Source organism: Schistocerca cancellata, chromosome 4, assembly GCF_023864275.1.
Source record: "Schistocerca cancellata isolate TAMUIC-IGC-003103 chromosome 4, iqSchCanc2.1, whole genome shotgun sequence".
NCBI classification, from domain to species: domain Eukaryota; kingdom Metazoa; phylum Arthropoda; class Insecta; order Orthoptera; family Acrididae; genus Schistocerca; species Schistocerca cancellata.
Window position 1 is genome coordinate 94,007,581 of NC_064629.1, and position 18,406 is coordinate 94,025,986.

The 18,406-nt window shown below is 43.5% G+C and overlaps 1 protein-coding gene and 1 non-coding gene across 2 annotated transcripts in view; one reads left to right on the plus strand and one right to left on the minus strand.

Moving 5' to 3' along the window:
* LOC126183814 (sodium channel protein Nach-like) overlaps positions 1–18,406 on the plus strand; it is a 139,185-nt gene that overhangs the window by 15,419 nt on the left and 105,360 nt on the right. The window lies entirely within an intron of this gene.
* On the minus strand, positions 3,752–3,824 carry Trnaa-cgc (transfer RNA alanine (anticodon CGC)). Its single transcript has one exon. It is a non-coding gene; the product is annotated as a tRNA-Ala (tRNA).

Consider the following 18,406-nt stretch of genomic DNA (forward strand, 5'->3'; position numbering starts at 1 on the left):
GAAGGGAGGACATGTGGAGTAGAAGCGCGAGGAAACGTAGGTCGCCGGATTGCGTTTATGCACTTGCCTCCTAAGTAACTACGGAGAGTGTCATTAAGTTACACGGGTGATCCACAGCGCGCCTTCTGAATCACAGACGACGCAGTGCGCATACATGCCCGGGGAGTGCCTGTTTTGCACAAAATGCATTAACACAACATGGAATGCAAGGATGACTTACTAATAACACTAACGCAGTTAATACATATGGACAGAATCAACGTAAATCTCTACACACTGTTCTACGCTGCTAGAGGAGAAATTGATTCATAGTCACCCTTCAAGGCAGTGGTATTCTTTCGAGAACCGCAACTTTCCCCACGATGAGCGCTTCTCGCTTTTTAGTTTACAGACAATGTGCCTCCCCAGTTTTTCCAGCCCAATTCTCTTACGCGAATAGACAAAATGACTTCACTGAGATCGCGATTATACAGGGTGGTCCATTGATAATGACCGGGCCAAATATGTCACGAAATAAGCGTCAAACGCAAAAACTACAAAGAACGAAAGTCGTCTATCTTGAAGGGGGAAACCAGATGGCGCTATTGTTGGCCCGCTAGATGGCGCTGCCATAGGTCAAGCGGATATCAACTGCGATTTTTAAAATAGGAACCCCCATTTTTCATTACATATTCTTGTAGTACGTAAAGAAATATGAATGTTTTAGTTGGACAACTTTTTTCGCTTTGTGATAGATGGCGCTGTAATAGTCACAAACGAATAAGTACGTGATATCACGTAACATTCCGCCAGTGAGGAAGCTATTTGCTTCGTGATACATTACCCATGTTAAAATGGAACGTTTACCAATTGCGGAAAAGATCGATATCGTGTTGATGTATGGCTATTGTGATCAAAATGCCCAACGGGCGTGTGCTATATACGCTGCTCGGTATCCTGGACGACATCATCCACGTGTCCGCACCGTTCGACGGATAGTTACGTTATTTAAGGAAACAGGAAGTGTTCAGCCACATGTCAACCATGACCTGCAACAAATGATGTTGCCCAATTAGGTGTTTTAGCTGCTGTTGCGGCTACTCCGCACATCTGTAGCCGACAAATTGCACGAGACTCGGGAATCTCAAAAACGTCGGTGTTGAGAATGCTACATCAACATCGATTGCACCCGTACCATATTTGCATGCACCAGGAATTCCATGGCGACGACTCTGAACGTCGTGTACATTTCTGCCACTAGGCACAAGAGAAATTGGGGGACGATGACAGATTTTTTGCACGCTTTCTATTTAGCGACGAAGCGTCATTCACCAACAGCGGTAACGTAAACCGGCATAATATGCACTATTGGGCAAAGGAAAATCCACGATCGCTGCGACAAGTGGAACATCAGCGACCTTGGCGGGTTAATGTATGGTGCGGCATTATGGGAGGAAGGATAATTGGCCCTCATTTTATCGATGGCAATCTAAATGGTGTAATGTATGCTGATTTCCTACGTAATGTTCTACCGATGTTACTACAAGATGTTTCACTGCATGACAGAATGGCGATGTACTTCCAACATGATGGATGTCTGCCATATGGCTCGCGTGCTGTTGAAGCGGTATTGAATAGCATATTTCATGATAGGTGGATTGGTCGTCGAAGCACCATACCATGGCCCGCACGTTCACTGGATCTGACGTCCCCGGATTTCTTTCTGTGGAAAGTTGAAGGGTATTTGCTATCGTGATCCACCGACAACGCCTGACAACATGCGTCAGCGCATTGTCAATGCATGTGCGAACATTACAGAAGGCGAACTACTCGCTATTGAGAGGAATGTCGTTACACGTATTTCCAATTGCACTGAGGTTGACAGATATCATTTTGAGCATTTATTGCATTAATGTGGTACTTACAGGTAATCACGCTGTAACAGCATGCGTTCTTAGAAATGATAAGTTCACAAAGGTACATGTATCACATTGGAACAACCGAAATAAAATGTTCAAACGTACCTACGTTCTGTATATTAATTTAAAAAACCTACCTGTTACCAACTGTTCGTCTAAAATTGTGAGCCATATGTTTGTGACTATTACAGCGCCTTCTGCCGCCGAGCAGTGTGTTAGCAGTGCGCAAGTAGCAGCATTACTGCATTTACTAGGCAGTCTTATATTTTAATAACCATTTAAATTTTGTTTCGAATTGTTTGTGCTCTCTGCAGATTAGTTCAGGCTTTCTTTGCACAACAGTATTTAGCATGGATAGGGACTGCGACTGCTGCGTTAGGATGCAGGCTGAGTTGGCATCCCATCGCTCCCAGCTTCAGGCAGTGTTGGCTTCGGTCACACAGCTTGAGGCTGTTGCCAATGGGCCTCACTGTGGGGGTCCGGATGGGGGTTTGTCGGGGAAGGCCAGCTCGTCCCCCGATCGGACTATGGCTGTGGCTGCCCAGGATACTGCCTACATTGAGGCTGACCCCTCATCCATGGTAGAGTGGGAGGTCGTGTCGAGGTGTGGCAGGGGCCGAAAGACATTCTGGAGGGCTAAGTGGAAGGCCTCTCCAGTCGGTCTGACAAACCGGTTCCAGGCTCTGTCTCTGGCTGATACTAATCTTCGGACGGACATGGCTGCTTGTCCTGTTCCAGAGGTTGCCCCTCAGTCTGTAAGATCCAGACGGCCACAGAGGGTGGACTTACTGGTAGTTGGGAGCTCCAATGTCAATGGGGCCCCTTAGGGATATGGCTGCAATGGAGGGGAAGAAAACCACAATGTGCACTCCGTGTGTATACCGGGGGGAGTCATTCCACATGTGGAAAGGGTCCTTCTGGAAGCCATGAAGGGTACAGGGTGCACCCATCTGCAGGTGGTCGCCCATGTCGGCACCAATGATGTGTGTCGCTATGGATCGGAGGAAACCCTCTCTGGCTTCCAGCGGCTATCTGATTTGGTGAAGACTGCCGGTCTCGCTAGCGGGATAAAAGCAGAGCTCACCATGTGCAGCATCGTCGACAGGACTGACTGCGGAACTTTGGTACAGAGCTGAGTGGAAGGTCTGGATCAGAGGCTGAGAGGGTTCCGCGACCGTGTGGGCTGCAGATTCCTCGACTTGCGCTGTAGGGTGGTGGGGTTTCGGGTGCCGCTGGATAGGTCAGGAGCCCACTACACACAACAGGCGGCTACACGGGTGGCAGGGGTTGTGTGGCGTGGACTGGGCGATTTTTTTAGGTTAGATGGCCTCGGGCAAGTACAGAAAGGGGAACAGCCTCAAATGGTGCGGGGCAAAGTCAGGACATGCGGGGACCAAGCAGCAATCGGTATTGTCATTGTAAACTGTCGAAGCTGCGTTGGTAAAGTACCGGAACTTCAAGCGCTGATAGAAAGCACCGAAGCTGAAATCTTTATAGGTACGGAAAGCTGGCTGATGCCAGAGATAAATTCTGCCGAAATTTTTACAAAGGCACAGACGGTGTTTAGAAAGGATAGATTGCATGCAACCAGTGGTGGCGTGTTTGTCGCTGTTAGTAGTAGTTTATCCTGTAGTGAAATAGAAGTGGATAGTATCTGTGAATTATTATAGATGGAGGAGGAGGAGGAGGAGATTTAGTGTTTAACGTCCCGTCGACAACGAGGTCATTAGAGACGGAGCGCAAGCTCGGGTTAGGGAAGGATGGGGAAGGAAATCGGCCGTGCCCTTTCAAAGGATCCATCCCGGCATTTGCCTGAAGCGATTTAGGGAAATCACGGAAAACCTAAATCAGGATGGCCGGAGACGGGATTGAACCGTCGTCCTCCCGAATGCGAGTCCAGTGTGCTAACCACTGCACCACCTCGCTCGGTATTATGGGTGGAGGTTATACTCAACAACCGAGCTAGGTTAACAATTGTCTCCTTTTACCGACCTCCCGACTCAGCAGCATTAGTGGCAGAACAACTGATAGAAAATTTGGAATACATTTCACATAAATTTCCTCAGCATGTTACAGTCTTAGGTGGAGATTTCAATTTACCAGATATAGACTGGGACACTCAGATGTTTAGGACTGGTGGTAGGGACAGAGCATCGAGTGACATTACACTGAGGGCACTATCCGAAAATTACCTCGAGCAATTAAACAGAGAACCAACCCGTAGAGATAACATCTTGGACCTACTGATAACAAACAGAACGGAACTTTTCGACTCTGTAAGCGCAGAACAGGGAATCAGTGATCATAAGGCCGTTGCAGCGTCCCTGAATATGGAAGTAAACAGGAAAATAAACAAAGGGAGGAAGGTTTATCAGTTTAGCAAGAGTAATAGCAGGCAGATTTCAGACTACCTAACAGATCAAAACAAAAAATTTCTGTTCCGACACTGACAATGCTGAGTGTTTATGGAAAAAGTTCAAGACAATCGTAAAATGCGTTTTAGACAGGTACGAGCCGAGTAGAACTGTGAGGGACGGGAAAAACCCACCGTGGTTCAGCAACAAAGATAGGAAACTACTGCGAAAGCAAAGAGAGCTCGACTGCAAATCTAAACGGAGCCAAAACCTCTCAGCCAAACAGAAGCAAAACGATGTCAAAGTTAGCGTAAGGAGGGCTATGCGTGAAGCGTTCAGTGAATTCGAAAGTAAAATTCTATGTACCGACTTGATAGAAAATCCTAGGAAGTTCTGGTCTTACGTTAAATCAGTAAGTGGATCGACACAGCATATCCAGACACTCTGGGATGATAATGGCATTGAAACAGAGCATGACACGCGTGAAGCTGAAATACTAAACACCTTTTTCCAAAGCTGTTTCACAGAGGAAGACCGCACTGCAGTTCCTTCTCTAAATCCTCACACGAACGAAAAAATGGCTGACATCGAAACAAGTGTCCAAGGAATAGAAAAGCAACTGAAATCACTCAACAGAGGAAAGCCTACTGGACCTGACGGGATACTCATTCGATTCTACGCGAAAGAACTTGCCCCCCTTCTAACAGCCGTGCACCGCAAGTCTCTAGAGGAACCGAGGGTTCTAAATGATTGGAAAAGAGCACAGATAGTTCCAGTTTTCAAGAAGGGTCGTCGAGCAGATGTGCAAAACTATAGGCCTATATCTCTCACATCGATCTGTTGTAGAATTCTATAACACGTTTTTTGCTCGCGTATCATGTCATTTCTGGAAACCCAGAATCTACTCTGTAGGAATAATCATGGATTCCGGAAACAGCGATCGTGTGAGACCCAACTCGCTTTATTTGGTCATGAGACCCAGAAAATATTAGATACAGGCTCCCAGGTAGATGCCATTTTCCTTGACTTCCGGAAGGCGTTCGATACAGTTCCGCCCTGTCGCCTGATAAACAAAGTAAGAGCCTATGTAATATCAGACCAGCTGTGTGGCTGCATTGAAGAGTTTTGAGCAAACAGAACACACCATGTTGTTCTCAATGGAGAGACGTCTACAGACGTTAAAGTAACCTCTGGTGTGCCACAGGTGAGTGTTATGGGACCATTGCTTTTCACAATATATATAAATGACCTAGTAGATTGTGTCGGAAGTTCCATGCGGCTTGTTGCGGATGATTCCGTAGTATACAGAGAAGTTGCAGCATTAGAAAATTGCAGCGAAATGCAGAAAGATCTGCAGCGGATAGGCACTTGGTGCAGGGAGTGGCAACTGACCCTTAACATGGACAAATGTAATGTATTGCGAATACATAGAAAGAAGGATCCTTTATTGTATGATTATATGATAGCGGAACAAGCACTGGTAGCAGTTACTTCTGTAAAGTATCTGGGAGTATGCGTACAGAACGATTTGTAGTGGGATGATCATATAAAATTAATTGTTGGTAAGGCGGGTGCCAGGTTGAGATTCATTGGGAGAGACCTTAGAAAATGTAGTCCATCAACAAAGGAGGTGGCTTACAAAACACTCGTTCGACCTATACTTGAGTATTGCTCATCAGTGTTGGATCCGTACCAGGTCGGGTTGACAGAGGAGATAGAGAAGATCCAAAGAAGAGCGGCGCGTTTCGTCACAGCGTTATTTGGTAAGGGTGACAGCGTTACGGAGATGTTTAGCAAACTCAAGTGGCAGACTCTGCAAGAGAGGCGCTCTGTATCGCGGTGTAGCTTGCTGTCCAGGTTTCGAGAGGGTGCGTTTCTGGATGAGGTATCGAATATATTGATTTCCCCTACTTATACCTCCCGAGAAAATCACGAATGTAAAATTAGAGAGATTCGAGCGCGCACGGAGGCTTTTTGGCAGTCGTTCTTCCCGCGAACCATTCGCGACTGGAACAGGAAAAGGAGGTAATGACAGTGGCAAGTAAAGTGCCCTCCGCCACACACCGTTGGGTGGCTTGCGGAGTATAAATGTAGATGTAGATGTAGATGTAGATCTATCAAAAAGTGGTCCAAAGTGGTCCAACTAAAACATTCATATTTCTTTACGTACTACACGAATATGTAATAATAAATGGGGGTTCCTATTTAAAAAAACGCAGTTGATATCTGTTTGACCTATGGCAGCGCCATCTAGCGGGCCAACCATAGCGCCATCTGGTTTCCCCCTTCAAGCTAGACAAGTTTCATTCTTTGTAGTTTTTTTGTTTGACGCTTATCTCGTGAGATATTTGGCCCAGTCACGATCAATGGACCACCCTTTATAGTGGCGTTATTTTCAGTTTATTATGTAAGTAATTATTTATAGTTGTTAAAGTGAACTCTTATGTAAAATAAGTTCCTGTAAAAAATGGCTGAGAAGTGCTTAATTTGTATGTGTGATGTTGTCAGTGACCTATGTGAGAAAGAGACTGGACTGGTAAAAGTGGCACCTGTCTGCTGTCTATCACTGACTGCGTATTGTAAAGCCGTGTAATTGTCTAACTGGAATAGTACTGCAAAAATTCTGACTAGGTCACTTAATAAAACGTCATCAGCTGGTGAATGAATAACTTTGATATCCGTGATAGGGGCTAACCCATCATCAGATAGCAGATACATCGAGCTGTAGCTATGAACTGTCAGAGGCAGCCCGTTGTGTATGAATCATATAACTTCAGTTCATCTGTATAACTCTATGTATCTGATATCTGATGATGGGTTATCCCGAAACGCATAATGTTAAAGTCATTCATACCCCAGCTGGTGACGATTTATTACGTGACCTAATCAGCATTTGAGCAGTACTATTCCATGGTCGCATGCCGTGTACTTGTGTTTAGTCACTTTGTGGTGTATTAACGAACGACCTAAAAGTTGCTGCACTTCTCTCACCATTAACAGTGTTACTGATAGTGTGCATAAATGTTTTCATTTAGGAATTGTTGACACTTGTAGAGTGGGTTGTACTGGGTGGAGGCACTTACTACACATCCGCAGTTATCTTCCAACATGACTGTGAGTATGTCTGATGGAATGGGGCTGATCATATTCAAGTCTTGAACAGTAATCTGCTGTAACACATTGCCTGAAATATCTGAAGTTCTACAATATCTAGGTGACCTGCATGTACTACAGATTGAGACAATTTAAGCTTCTGGGCCTCTTTGGATTTTGGGAGTGGTGGGGCTGGTGCATGTTGTACTCCTCACGCTATGAAAAGTGTTCCAGACAGTGATAGTGGAGACAATGAAATCGAGATTGTCGATTACATACTGACAGCATGTTACACATGGAGAAGACGCTTCATTTTCGTAGATGGTTGAGTTTTTTTTACTTAATAGCTCACTTAACAACTACAAAAAAGTACTCAATTAACCGTAGATTACTAAACCCTCATAAAATTTAAGATTGTAAAATGGTTCAAAAATGGTTCAAATGGCTCTGAGCACTATGGGACTTAACTTCTGAGGTCATCAGTCCCCTAGAACTTAGAACTACTTAAGCCTAACTAACCTAAGGACATCTCACACATCCATTCCCGAGGCAGGATTCGAACCTGCCACCGTAGCGGTCGCGCGGTTCCAGACTGTAGCGCCTAGAACCGTTATCTAAACCAAAATGACCAGTGAAACTCTCACGCAGTGCGTAGACATGTCCGGGGAGTGTTTATTTTGCCAAAATTCGTTAACACTAAATGAAATGCAGATATGAGTTACTAATAACATAAACGCATGAATATGGAGAGAATATAGGTAAATCTCTGCACACAGTTCTACACTGCTTGAGGAAAAATTGATTCATGAATACGACACTTCCACATCATTACGAAGGGTCGTATTCATTATCTATGGAACAAGTACTAATCTAATCTAATCTCGGTACGGCAGCTGTAGTATTCTTCCGGAGAAGGCAACCTCCCCCACCATGAGCGCTGCTCCCTTGTCAGTTTTCATACAGTACCTCCCCAGCATTTCCTCTCTAGTTCTCTTATGTGAGTAATCAAAATAACTTCACTGAGCTCGTGTTATGCAGGGCGAAAGTTATCTAAACCAAAAAACTCTGGGAGGCTGTCCGGGACACAAAAACAAATATTTTTCTCTAATGTTATAATTTCCTATGAGGATTTTATAAACCAGTAGAGTGAGTTTTCTCTGGATGAAAATTAATTAAGCTAACAAACTCTGGGAGGCTACATGGGGCAATGAGAACACATTTTCTAATGGGTAACACAAACAAGTTTTAATTCTTTATTAATAGGAAACAACAACATTAACACAACATATTACTTCAATTATAGTAGAGGTTCAAAAATGCCTCAATTGGCCTGTAAACAGAGGTTGCACCGGTGGGTCATGTTGTGTCTAACAAGGTCAAAGGATGCAGGAACGTCCTTAATTCCTACTGCTGCTGCTACTTTCTGGGCAACCAGACCCTTTTCTAATTCAACATGGGTTTTATAAACAAAGTTACACAACTCTTCATACACAAAAAAGTCCAGAGTGGTCAAATCAGGGGATCAAATAGGCCGTAGTACAGGCCACGACTGCCAGTTCCACTTTTCACGAGACTGTCGGTTCAAGAATCGACGCACAGGACGACTAAAATGGGCAGGAGCCTCATGTGGAGTATCGTCTCAGTTGTGTGACTGGATTCGTGATTTCCTCTCAGAGAGGTCACAGTTCGTAGCGATAGACGGTAAACCATCGAGTAGAAAAGAAGTGAGATCTGGCGTTCCGCATGGTAGTGTCATAGGCCCTCTGCTGTTCCTGATTTACATAAATGATCTAGGTGATAATCTGAGCAGCCCCCTTAGATTGTTTGCAGATGACACTGTAATTTACCGTCTAGTAAAATCATCAGACGATCAATTCCAATTACAAAATGATGTAGAGAGAATTTCTGTGTGGTGCGAAACGTGGCAATTTTCAGTAAACAAAGAAAAGTGCGAGGTTATCCACATGGGTACTAAAAGAAATCCTATAAATTTTGGGTATACGATAAATAGTACAAATCTAAGGGCTGTCAATTCGACTAAATACCTATGAATTACAATTACGAGCAACTTAAATGGGAAAGACCACATAGATCATATTGTCGGGAAGGCTAAACAAAGGCCACTTTCTTGGCAGAACACTTAGAAGATGTGACAGACCCATTAAAGAGACAGCCTACATTACACTTGTCCGTCCTCTGCTGTGCCGTGTAGGATCCTTACCAGGTAGGATTAACTGAGGACATCGAAAAAGTTCAAATAATGGCAGCTCGTTTCGTGTTATCGCGCTACTATTTGGTACATGCCCGCTGTTCGACTAACAACGGTCATGTACCAAATAGTTTTATCTTGTGACTTCGGTTTTACATGTGTTATGGAAAGGAATGACCATGAGAGAAGTTGCTTTTTTATTTTTTGTGGCAATGATTTTATATCAGCTAGTCTGCCTCATGTATCGTTATACCCAAATGGTTTATAAATGTTAATCTACATTCAGATCCGATGATGGCACCTTTAGTGTGTTGAAAGCGGTTATCCAGTAAACAGTATTTTATTTCAATTATTTCTACAATTTTATTTATTTTAGATGACCGGCTTCGGAAAGTATAGACCATCTTAAGACCTAAAAACTCGTCGTCGTAATTCTTGCACGTCGTCAGCTCATTCAACACCTAGTTTAGTTTATGGCGCTTAACAGTGTTCAGACAATTTGAATACAAAGATCGCTGTATTTTCTTCACAACAATATAATTCCGTCTCTTAGACTCATGTCAACTGCTCTATGTTTTCTTGGATTACTACAATTTTGTTATTTATTAAAGGTTTATGTAATACACTGCTTCATCTTTGCTCTGAATCACAATCTTTAGAGCGTAAGATCGCACTACCCCTAAGATATACGAGAGCTGTTCGGAAAAGTAAGGTCATATCGAAGTCGAAATGGAAACCACTGTGAAAAACAAAAATGTTTTACTTTCAGCTGTTAGCTACACCTTTTAGCTACTTCTCTACATATTCACCGCTCCGATTGAGACATTTGTCATAGCATTTCACCAACTTCCCAGTACCCTCGTCATAGGAGGCAGCCGACTGTGCTTTCTGCCAATTCTCTACACTGATCTTCAGCTTCTTCTCCGTGGCACGATGTTGTGTTCATAGCCAGCGGTTCATGTGAAAATCAGAGAGAGCCGAGTCCAGGCTGTATGGTGGGTGATCAAACACTTCCCATCGGAAACGCTGCAGAGGCCTCCTCATTGCCCCTGTTGTGTGCGACCGAGTATTATTATGAAACAGGAAATGCATGACAGTTACGTTCTGTGGGCTGCATGGATTCAAGCGAAATCTCTCAAAGGCATACTTGGCGGGAGACAAGCTGCCCTAACAAACTTGAGATAATGTCAAATCTGGCAGGTGATGATGAATATTGAAGTTAATCTGTATGAATCCAGAAACGGAATTAGTAATGCGTGTTAGATCATCGTCATCTTAGATCGGCGAAAATGGTGACTTTTTAAGGAAAAAAAGTCTGTGCCACACAGTATTCTCACCCAATACTGTTGGTAGTCCTTCGAGGTATTCTCAAAGAATGAGAATTAGACCACCTTCTTATTTAACTGTGGGAAACAATTTCCTCCAATGGCTCATACTTGGCGGGAGACAAGCTTGCCCTCAGAAACTTGATAATGTTAAATCTGGCGAATGTAGATGAATATTGAAGTTAATCTGTATGATTCTAGAAACGGTATTAGTAATGGGTATTTGATCCCCGTAATCTTAGATCACCGAAAATGGCGACTTTTTAAGGAAAAAAAGTCTGTGTCACACAGTATTCTCACCCAATACATTTGGTAGTCCTTCGAAGTATTCTCAAAGAATGAGAATTAGACCACCTTCTTATTTAACTGTGGGAAACAATTTCCTCCAATGGCTCATACTTCTGGCAGGTGAAGATGAATATTGAAGTTAATCTGTATGTTTATATAAACGGAATTAGTAATGGGTATTTCATCATCGTCGTCTTAGATCGGCGAAAACGGCGACTTTTTAAGGAAAATGAGTCTGTGCCACACAGTATTCTAACTCACTACTGGTGGTAGTCCTTCGAGGTATTCTCCAAGAATAAGAATTAGACCGACTTCCTATTTAACTGTAAGAAACAATTTCCTCTAATGGCTCATGGCTCATACTTGGCTGGAGACAAGCTGCCCTCAGAAACTTGATAATTTTAGAGATGGCAGGTGGAGATGAATATTGAAGTTAATCTGTGTGATTCTAGAAACCGAATTAGTAATAAGTATTTGATGATCGTCATTTAGATTGGCGAAAACGGCGACTTTTTAAAGAAAAAGTGTCTGTGCCACATAGTATTCTCACCCAACACTGTCGGTACTCCTTCGAGGTATCCTCCAAGAATAAGAATTATACTGCCCTCTTATTTAACTGTGGGAAATTAATTTCCTCTAATGGCTCATGGCTCATACTTGGTGGGAGACAAGCTGCCGTCAGAAACTTGATAATGTCAAAGCTGCCAGGTGAAGATGAATATTGAAGTTAATCTGTGTGATTCTAGAAACCGAATTAGTAATGGGTATTTGATCATTATCATCTTAGATCGGCGAAAACGGTGATTTGGTAAGGAAAAAGAGTCGGTGCCACGCAGTATTCTCACCCAGTACTGTTGGTAGTCCTTCGAGATATTCTACAAGAATAAGAATTAGACCGCCTTCTTATTTAAGTATAAGAATCAATTTCCTCTAATGGCTCATGGCTCATACTTGATGGGAGACAAGCTGCCCTCAGAAACTTGATAATCTTAAAGATGACAGGTTAAGATAAATATTGAAGTTAATCTGTATGATTCTAGAAACCGAATTAGTAATGGGTATTTGATCATCGTCGCCTTAGGTCGGCGAAAACGGAGACTTTTTAAGGAAAAAAAGTCTGTGCCACATAGTATTCTCACTCACTGCTGGTGGTAGTCCTTCGAGGTATTCTCCAAGAAAAAGAATTAGACAGCCTTCTTATTTAACTGTGGGAAACAATTTCTTCCAATGGCTCATACTTCGCGGAAGACAAGCTGCCCTCAGAAACTTGATAATGTTAAAGATGGCAGGTGAAGATAAATATTGAAGTTAATCTGTGTGATTCTAGAAACGGAGTTAGTAATTGGTATTTGATCATTGTCATCTTAGATCGGAGAAAACGGTGAATTTTTAAGGGAAAAAAGTCTGTGCCACACAGTACTCTCACTCACTATTGGTGGTAGCCCTTCGAGGTATTCTCAAAGAATCAGAATTACACCACCTTCTTATTTAAATGTGGGAAACAATTTCCTCCAATGGCTCATACTTCTGGCAGGTGAAGATGAGTATTGAAGTTAATCTGTATGATTTTATAAACGGAATTAGTAATGGGTATTTGATCATTGTCATCTTAGATCGGCAAAAACGGCGACTTTTTAAGGAAAAAAACTCTGTGCCACACAGTATTCTCACCCAATACTGTAGGTAGACCTTCGATTTATTCTCCAAGAATAAGAATTACACCGCCTTCTTATTTAACTGTGGGAAACAATCTCCTCCAATGGCTCATACTTCTGGCAGGTGAAGATGAATATTGAAGTTAATCTCTATGATTCTAGAAACCGAATTAGTAATAAGTATTTGGTCATCGTCATCTTAGATTGGCGAAAACGGCGACTTTTTAAAGAAAAATGTCCGTGCCACATAGTATTCTCACCCAACACTGTCGGTACTCCTTCGAGGTATTCTCCAAGAATAAGAATTATACTGCCTTCTTATTTAACTGTGGGAAACTATTTCTTCCAATGGCTCATACTTGGCGGGAAACAAGCTGCCCTCAGAAACTTGATAATGTTAAAGATGACAGGTGAAGATGAATATTGAAGTTATCCCTATGATTCTAGAAATCGAATTAGTAATAAGTATTTGATCATCGTCATCTTAGATTGGCGAAAACGGCGACTTTTTAAAGAAAAATGTCCGTGCCACACAATATTCTCACTCACTACTGGTGGTAGTCCTTCGAGGTATTCTCCAAGAACAAGAATTAGACGCCCTTCTTATATAACGGTGGGAAACAATTTCCTCCAATGGCTCATACTTGGCGGGAGACAAGCTTGCCCTCAGAAACTTGAGAATGTTAAATCTGGCGGATGTAGATGAATATTGAAGTTAATCTGTATGATTCTAGAAACGGTATTAGTAATGGGTATTTGATGCCCGTAATCTTAGATCACCGAAAATGGCGACTTTTTAAGGAAATAAAAGTCTGTGTCACACAGTATTCTCACCCAATACATTTGGTAGTCCTTCGAGGTATTCTCCAAGAATGAGAATTAAACCGCCTTCTTATTAAACTGTGGGAAACAATTTCCTCCAATGGCTCATACTTGGCGGGAGACAAACTGCCCTCATAAACTTGATAATGTTAAAACTGGCAGGTGAAGATGAATATTGAAGTTAATCTGTATGATTCTTGAAACCGAATTAGTAATGGGTATTTGATCATCGTCATCTTAGATCGGCGAAAACGGTGACTATTTAAGGAAAAAGATGATATGTGTACCAACTTGACACTGTATTCCACAGCTGCATTAACGGTTCGTCGTTTCCGTGTGTTTACACAAACGTGAGTACACTTATACTGCGATAGGTCTGTAATATAATGAAAGTGCTGTTGTACGCAAGGGCAAAACAGCAGCTCTTCGTGCCAGTACGATCTGTTCTTCAATAATCGAACGATCAGTGCTCATAGATTGAGTGGACTTACCACAACGCTCTACTGGGCTACATTAAGATTCACTGGGAATATTACTTGGTCGCACTGCAGTGCTGATAGTGTGGCGAGATGGGCATAATTAAATCATTTCTGAAAATAAAATCAGGATATTACTGCTTCATTTCTATGATGTATGGTGGATTCACTTGGCTAAACTGTAGCTAGCCCGTTGCAAGCGCTGTCTGAAGAAACTTCAGTGAAAACACATAAGTTCACTTACCCGAACGTAACAGTTAGATTTTTTGTGGAACTATAGAAAAACTCTGATATTTTATTAAATTCCTGACGTGATTGGTAACTTTTAAGACCAACTGACATTGAACGTCAACTGAACGTTAGGCAAGTGGAGGGGTTGCAGATGTGACGGCGCTTACCAGCTACCATCGATGGTAGCAGTAGAGATGGGGGATGCGCTCTTGAACTAATTCATAGAGTTGAATCTTTCAAAGGAGTGAACAATCAGTAATTCAGAAAAAAAGAACGGTAGCTCCAAACGTTTCCCACGGCAGAGAGAGAGAGAGAGAGAGAGAGAGAGAGAGAGAGAGACGGAGCATATCAGCGGCGCCTCTGCTGGTCTGAGCACAGTGCACGCCACACAACACAGCCAGCGCCGGCCTCTGCCCTGCTTCTACCTTGGCTGCCTGCATTGTGCAGTGCCCCATTGGATTTTGTGTTTCACATATGCCGTGCCGTCTCTGTGCGTCCTCTGCCGCGTGCAGTGAGTGTCTGGCGCAGCTTAACTTCGCATCGCACTCTGTCGGCGATCGTTTCAGTCGCACGTCCTGCCCTCTGGGCACTTGATGCGAGCAACAGGACAGAGAGCCACCTAGCGGATAACATCGGAACTACTTGCAACAACCTGCTCGCAAGAGAACGGACGATTTGTCTCGGAGCGGGTGAGTTCACCGCTCCCCCCACCCTCGGAACTCGCCCTCTCAACGCTCACCCCACCGTCTCGACTCTAGCCAGAGCATTGAGCAAAGCGAGTCAGGTGTCACTCTGGTCTCTGCGGTCTCAGCTCACGCAGTTATACAGCTCGCGGCTCGACCTGCTCGACTCAGCGCCTCTGCATCGGAGTTCGTCTCTACTGGATATTGTTCTTCGTAGTAATACCGCTACGTATATTACATTATTATGTTATGTATACATCATTTGTTTTTATTTTATTTTTATTTGTTTAAACTGATCAGATTAGGTTCCTGACGACTCCTCTTACTATAGGATTTTTATTATGGACACTCGAATTTACGCTTTAATTACGAGCGAACCGATAAACGTATCGCAAAATGTGATACACCAATATTTTCCTTGTTTTATTCTGCGTAAGGCTATATGCAGCACTTTCGTTTTACAGTCAAATTTATATTTTTTTTCTTATTCTGGTATTGATTTTGCGATTTTAGGCGTCTTCGGTAGGAAACGTTCACTTTAAAAATATATGGCTTGCGATGTATTTGTATGAGGTTAATGAAATTTTAATACATTGTAGCCAAATACACTCCTGGAAATGGAAAAAAGAACACATTGACACCGGTGCGTCAGACCCACCATACTTGCTCCGGACACTGCGAGAGGGCTGTACAAGCAATGATCACACGCACGCCACAGCGGACACACCAGGAACCGCGGTGATGGCCGTCGAATGGCGCTAGCTGCGCAGCATTTGTGCACCGCCGCCGTCAGTGTCAGCCAGTTTGCCGTGGCATACGGAGCTCCATCGCAGTCTTTAACACTGGTAGCATGCCGCGACAGCGTGGACGTGAACCGTATGTGCAGTTGACGGACTTTGAGCGAGGGCGTATAGTGGGCATGCGGGAGGCCGGGTGGACGTACCGCCGAATTGCTCAACACGTGGGGCGTGAGGTCTCCACAGTACATCGATGTTGTCGCCAGTGGTCGGCGGAAGGTGCACATGCCCGTCGACCTGGGACCGGACCGCAGAGACGCATGGATGCACGCCAAGACCGTAGGATCCTACGCAGTGCCGTAGGGGATTGCACCGCCATTTCCCAGCAAATTAGGGACACTTTTGCTCCTGGGGTATCGGCGAGGACCATTCGCAACCGTCTCCATGAAGCTGGGCTACGGTCCCGCACACCGTTAGGCCGTCTTCCGCTCACGCCCCAACATCGTGCAGCCCGCCTCTAGTGGTGTCGCGACAGGCGTGAATGGAGGGACGAATGGAGACGTGTCGTCTTCAGAGATGAGAGTCGCTTCTGCTTTGGTGCCAATGATGGTCGTATGCGTGTTTGGCGCTGTGCAGGTGAGCGCCACAATCAGGACTGCATACGACCGAGGCACACAGGGCCAACACCCGGCATCATGGTGTGGGGAGCGATCTCCTACACTGGCCGTACACCACTGGTGATCGTCGAGGGGACACTGAATAGTCCACGGTACATCCAAACCGTCATCGAACCCATCGTTCTACCATTCCTAGACCGGCAAGGGAACTTGCTGTTCCAACAGGACAATGCACGTCCGCATGTATCCCGTGCCACCCAACGTGCTCTAGAAGGTGTAAGTCAACTACCCTGGCCAGCAAGATCTCCGGATCTGTCCCCCATTGAGCATGTTTGGGACTGGATGAAGCGTCGTCTCACGCGGTCTGCACGTCCAGCACGAACGCTGGTCCAACTGAGGCGCCAGGTGGAAATGGCATGGCAAGCCGTTCCACAGGACTACATCCAGCATCTCTACGATCGTCTCCATGGGAGAATAGCAGCCTGCATTGCTGCGAAAGGTGGATATACACTGTACTAGTGCCGACATTGTGAATGCTCTGTTGCCTGTGTCTATGTGCCTGTGGTTCTGTCAGTGTTATCATGTGATGTATCTGACCCAAGGAATGTGTCAATAAAGTTTCCCCTTCCTGGGACAATGAATTCATGGTGTTCTTATTTCAATTTCCAGGAGTGTATATTGTTAATGTAAATCTCAAGTTACAACATTTCCCAATCACCCAAAAAACCACGATAGTGCAAAATAAATCAATAATCAAAAACTTTGTCATATCGTGGAAATTTCAATAAACAATACAAAATTCTTACTCATTATCTGTGTTACTTCAAAATAGGATCAAATAAGATCAAAATACAGGTATAGTACTGGAATAAACCCAGTTTAAAGGGCAATGTACCTTCCATTTATTTTCTATTGTAAATGAGTGGTGAGTCATGAAAAAGAGCTAATTCATTTCAGGGAGTGAACAGTTCTGATCCGATCTCTGAAAAGAACAGTTTTGCCCATCTCTAGGTAGCAGCCGTCCTCCTGTATTTTTGTTTAAATCTGAAGATGGTCTTCTTCGACAGAAACCAGTAATTACAGTTTCAATAAACGCGATCTACACTGATTTGTTCGTTAAACTTAAAAAAAGTTTGTGTATTCACCCTAGATGGACTTTCAACACCACATATCGTCGCATTGGCTAGTATTGAAAAGTGTAAGTGAGGTTGTGAGGAAGTGTCCGTACTGCAAAAAGTCGTACTACAGAAACAGTATTAAGGAACTAACATCGGAGTGGAATTTATTAATGGCCAAAGGAAAGTTTAAAATAGATATTCCTGAGAAAGATCGTACAGTAAATTCTAAGCACTGCTGCAAACAGAAACGATAGGGGAAACATCAAACTTTTTGAAACATCAGCAATTATTAGCTCAACAAAACATAAACTAACGACCATGGCAGCAAAATTTAGAATGCAATACATTTCAAACTTCTGTGGTATCGTTCTGCGCGTTGTTTTCTTTACAGTTGACAAATAACGTCAATACAACTGTATTTTTCAAGATGATTACGTCCGTTCTTATGCACAGAGTGGGCATTTTCTTTATCCAGATACTTTAAAACTTAAATAACTTTTCACTTCAAATATTGGTGTGTTCACACTACATGGAACGTGAAATACCAAGTATCATCGATCGTGGGAGGCGACCTGTAAGTAAAATGTCAAGTACCCATCCAACCTTCGCAATGCGTCAAGAAGGCAAACCAGATAAAAAAATAAAAATACAAAAACACAAATTCAACTACTATAACATGATTCATTGCAACGAGAACAGGTTAATGTCAGCTGTAAGCAGACAACGTCACCATCACGTCAGCTTAAAAACATTCTTCGAGAGTATCGTTGACGTGACGTCGACATTGGCGTTCCATGCCGTTCCATCGACGATTGAGATGGATGCCGCCATTTGAAATATATTGTAGAATTTTTTTTCGTAGCGTTCCGTAAACGCTCCTTTCGGTGTACAACAGTAGTC